Below are 5,240 nucleotides of genomic sequence, written 5' to 3'. Positions count from 1 at the left end.
TGAGAGAGCATATTCTTAATAATTGTGTGTCAGATTTGTTGCACCAGTACTTGGTAGACTCTGATCTGACCTCTCCCCAAGAATTGGGAAAGAAGGCAGACAAATGGGTCAGAACAAGAGTGAACAGAAAAGTTCATACAGGGGGTGACAAAGATGGCAAGAAGAAGGATGGTAAGCCTTCAGACAAAGGTGGGGACAAATCTAAAAATGAGTCTTCATCAGGCCCCCAAAAGCAATCTGGTGGGGGTGGTGGGCCTAAATCCTCTTCAAAACATAATCAAGAAAAGAAACCATGGTGCTATTTATGTAAAGTAAAAGGCCATTGGACAACAGATCCCAGTTGTCCAAAGAAAAGCACCAAGCCTCCTACCACTACAACCCCTACTGCTACACCTAGTGTCCCTACTAATAGCAGTGGTGGTGGGAGCAAACCTACTAATAGCCAATCCAAGGGAGTAGCTGGGCTCACTATTGGTAACTTAGTTGGGGTTGGTCTGATTAGGGAGACCACAGAGGCTACATTAGTCTCTGAGGGGGCTATTGATTTGGCCACCTTGGTTGCTTGTCCCCTTAACATGGATAAGTACAAGCAACTACCCCTAATAAATGGTGTTGAGGTCCAGGCCTACAGGGACACAGGTGCCAGTGTCACAATGGTGATTGAGAAACTGGTGCACCCTGAACAACACCTACTTGGTCACCAGTACCAAGTAACCGATGCTCACAACAACACACTTAGCCACCCCATGGCTGTTGTAAATCTCAACTGGGGGGGGTTACTGGTCCAAAGAAAGTTGTGGTAGCTTCAGATTTACCTGTAGACTGTCTATTAGGCAATGATTTGGAGACATCAGCTTGGTCAGATGTGGAATTGGAGGCCCATGCAGCAATGCTGGGCATCCCAGGGCATATTTTTGCTTTGACAAGGGCTCAGGCCAAAAAGCAAAAAGGACAGGGAAGCTTGGATCCTGTAACAATGGACCAAGTGCTCCCTAAAGCTAGGGCTAGTAGAAGCAAACCACTTCCTACTATCCCTCCCTCTACAGTGGATTCTTCTTCTGAGGAAGAAGAGTTCCCTCCCTGTGCAGAACCTACACCAGAGGAGCTGGAAGCAGACACTGCTGAGCTTTTGGGTGAAGGGGGGCCTGCCAGAGAGGAGCTGAGTGTGCACAGCAAACCTGTCCCACATTAGAGGGTCTCAGACAGCAAGCTGTCAAACAGGCTAATGGGGATGTCAGTGACTCTCACAGAGTTTACTGGGAGGACAACCTCTTGTACACTGAGCATAGGGATCCTAAACCTGGAGCTGCCAGGAGATTAGTGATTCCTCAGGAGTACAGAAAGTTCCTCCTAACACTGGCACATGACATTCCCTTAGCTGGGCACCTAGGACAAATGCAAACTTGGGACAGGCTTGTTCCCCTGTTTCATTGGCCTAGGATGTCTGAGGACACAAAGGAATTTTGTAAGTCCTGTGAAACCTGTCAAGCCAGTGGCAAGACAGGTGGCACTCCAAAGGCACCCCTTATTCCACTGCCTGTGGTTGGGGTTCCCTTTGAAAGGGTAGGGGTTGACATAGTTGGCCCCCTTGACCCTCCTACTGCTTCAGGCAATAGGTTTATCTTGGTGGTAGTGGACCATGCCACAAGATACCCTGAAGCAATTCCTTTAAGGACCACTACAGCTCCTGCAGTGGCAAAGGCCCTCCTGGGAATATTTTCCAGGGTGGGCTTCCCAAAGGAAGTAGTATCAGACAGAGGAAGCAATTTCATGTCTGCATACTTAAAGGCCATGTGGAAGGAGTGTGGTGTAACGTACAAGTTCACAACACCCTATCATCCACAAACAAATGGACTGGTGGAGAGATTTAATAAAACTCTCAAAGGCATGATTATGGGACTCCCTGAAAAACTCCGCAGGAGATGGGATATCCTTCTACCATGCCTCCTTTTTGCCTACAGGGAGGTACCCCAGAAAGGAGTGGGCTTCAGCCCCTTTGAACTTCTTTTTGGACACCCTGTTAGGGGTCCACTCACACTTGTAAAGGAGGGTTGGGAACAACCTTTAAAAGCTCCTAAGCAGGATATTGTGGATTATGTACTTGGCCTCAGATGAAGGATGGCTGAGTACATGAAAAAGGCCAGTAAAAACCTTCAGGCCAGCCAAGAGCTCCAGAAGCAATGGCATGATCAGAAGGCTGTTTTGGTTCAGTACCAACCAGGGCAGAAAGTGTGGGTCTTGGAGCCTGTGGCCCCAAGAGCACTCCAAGATAAATGGAGTGGTCCCCACACAATTGTTGAAAAGAAGGGAGAAGTCACCTATTTAGTTGACTTAGGCACTGCCAGGAGTCCCCTTAGGGTGCTCCATGTCAACCGCCTGAAACCCTACTATGACAGGGCTGATCTCACCCTGCTCATGGCAACTGATGAGGGACAGGAACAAGACAGTGATCCTCTACCTGATCTCTTCTCTTCCACAGAACAAGATGCTCTTGTGGAAGGTGTAGTTTTGGCTGATTGTCTTACTGCTGAGCAGAAAGATAATTGCATAAATCTCCTAGGACAATTTTCAGAACTCTTCTCTACTGTGCCAGGCACCACTTCTTGGTGTGAGCACACTATAGATACTGGAGACAGTTTACCTGTCAAAAGTAAGATCTATAGGCAGCCTGACCATGTCAGGGACTGCATAAAGCAAGAAGATCAGAAAATGTTGGAACTAGGAGTGGTTGAGCACTCTGACAGTCCATGGGCTTCTCCTGTGGTACTGGTACCAAAACCCAATTCTAAAGATGGAAAGAAGGAAATGAGGTTTTGTGTAGACTATAGAGGTCTCAACTTGGTAACCAAAACTGATGCTCACCCTATACCCAGGGCAGATGAGCTCATAGATACACTGGCATCTGCCAAGTATCTAAGCACTTTTGATTTGACTGCAGGGTATTGGCAGATCAAATTGTCAGAAGATGCTAAACCTAAGACTGCATTTTCTACCATTGGAGGACATTACCAGTTTACTGTAATGCCTTTTGGTTTGAAAAATGCACCTGCCACTTTTCAGAGGTTGGTGAACACAGTCCTGCAAGGGCTGGAAGCTTTCAGTGCAGCATATTTGGACGATATAGCTGTCTTTAGCTCCAGCTGGGATGATCACCTGGTCCACCTATGGAAAGTTTTGGAGGCTCTGCAAAAGGCAGGACTCACTATCAAGGCTTCAAAGTGCCAGATAGGGCAGGGTAAGGTGGTTTATCTGGGACACCTTGTTGGTGGGGAACAGATTGCACCACTTCAGGGGAAAATCCAAACTATTATTGATTGGGTTCCCCCTACCACTCAGACTCAGGTGAGAGCCTTCCTAGGCCTCACTGGGTATTACAGGAGGTTCATTAAGAACTATGGCTCCATTGCAGCCCCTCTTAATGACCTCACATCCAAGAAAATGCCTAAAAAGGTATTATGGACAGCAAACTGTCAGAAAGCTTTTGAGGAGCTGAAGCAGGCTATGTGCTCTGCACCTGTCCTGAAAAGCCCTTGTTACTCTAAAAAATTCTATGTCCAAACTGATGCATCTGAATTAGGAGTAGGGGCAGTCCTATCACAACTTAATTCTGAGGGCCAGGATCAACCTGTTGCTTTTATTAGTAGAAGGTTGACCCCTAGAGAAAAGCGTTGGTCTGCCATTGAGAGGGAGGCCTTTGCTGTGGTCTGGGCTCTGAAGAAGTTGAGGCCATACCTGTTTGGCACTCACTTCATTGTTCAGACAGACCACAAACCTCTACTTTGGCTAAAACAAATGAAAGGTGAAAATCCTAAATTGTTGAGGTGGTCCATATCCCTACAGGGAATGGACTATACAGTGGAACATAGACCTGGGAGTAGCCACTCCAATGCAGATGGACTCTCCAGATATTTCCACTTAGACAATGAAGACTCATCAGGTCATGGCTAGTCTTATTGTCCTTCGTTTGGGGGGGGGTTGTGTAGGAAAGTACCATCTTGCCTGGCATGTTACCCCCATTTTTCACTGTATATATGTTGTTTTAGTTGTATGTGTCACTGGGACCCTGGTAACCCAGGGCCCCAGTGCTCATAAGTGTGCCTGAATGTGTTACCTGTGTAGTGACTAACTGTCTCACTGAGGCTCTGCTAATCAGAACCTCAGTGGTTATGCTCTCTCATTTCTTTCTAAATTATCACTAACAGGCTAGTGACCACTTTTACCAATTTACATTGGCTTACTGGAACACCCTTATAATTCCCTAGTATATGGTACTGAGGTACCCAGGGTATTGGGGTTCCAGGAGATCCCTATGGGCTGCAGCATTTCTTTTGCCACCCATAGGGAGCTCTGACAATTCTTACACAGGCCTGCCACTGCAGCCTGAGTGAAATAACGTCCACGTTATTTCACAGCCATTTTACACTGCACTTAAGTAACTTATAAGTCACCTATATGTCTAACCTTTACCTGGTAAAGGTTAGGTGCAAAGTTACTTAGTGTGAGGGCACCCTGGCACTAGCCAAGGTGCCCCCACATTGTTCAGAGCCAATTCCCTGAACTTTGTGAGTGCGGGGACACCATTACACGCGTGCACTACATATAGGTCACTACCTATATGTAGCTTCACCATGGTAACTCCGAATATGGCCATGTAACATGTCTATGATCATGGAATTGCCCCCTCTAGGCCATCCTGGCATAGTTGGCACAATCCCATGATCCCAGTGGTCTGTAGCACAGACCCTGGTACTGCCAAACTGCCCTTCCTGGGGTTTCACTGCAGCTGCTGCTGCTGCCAACCCCTCAGACAGGCAGCTGCCCTCCTGGGGTCCAGCCAGGCCTGGCCCAGGATGGCAGAACAAAGAACTTCCTCTGAGAGAGGGTGTGACACCCTCTCCCTTTGGAAAATGGTGTGAAGGCAGGGGAGGAGTAGCCTCCCCCAGCCTCTGGAAATGCTTTGTTGGGCACAGATGTGCCCAATTCTGCATAAGCCAGTCTACACCGGTTCAGGGACCCCTTAGCCCTTGCTCTGGCGTGAAACTGGACAAAGGAAAGGGGAGTGACCACTCCCCTGACCTGCACCTCCCCTGGGAGGTGTCCAGAGCTCCTCCAGTGTGCTCCAGACCTCTGCCATCTTGGAAACAGAGGTGCTGCTGGCACACTGGACTGCTCTGAGTGGCCAGTGCCACCAGGTGACGTCAGAGACTCCTGCTGATAGGCTCCTTCAGGTGTTAGTAGCC

This window comes from Pleurodeles waltl, chromosome 2_2 (genome assembly GCF_031143425.1).
Source record: "Pleurodeles waltl isolate 20211129_DDA chromosome 2_2, aPleWal1.hap1.20221129, whole genome shotgun sequence".
Taxonomy (NCBI): Eukaryota; Metazoa; Chordata; class Amphibia; order Caudata; family Salamandridae; genus Pleurodeles; species Pleurodeles waltl.
Note: the sequence above shows the minus strand (reverse complement) of the source record.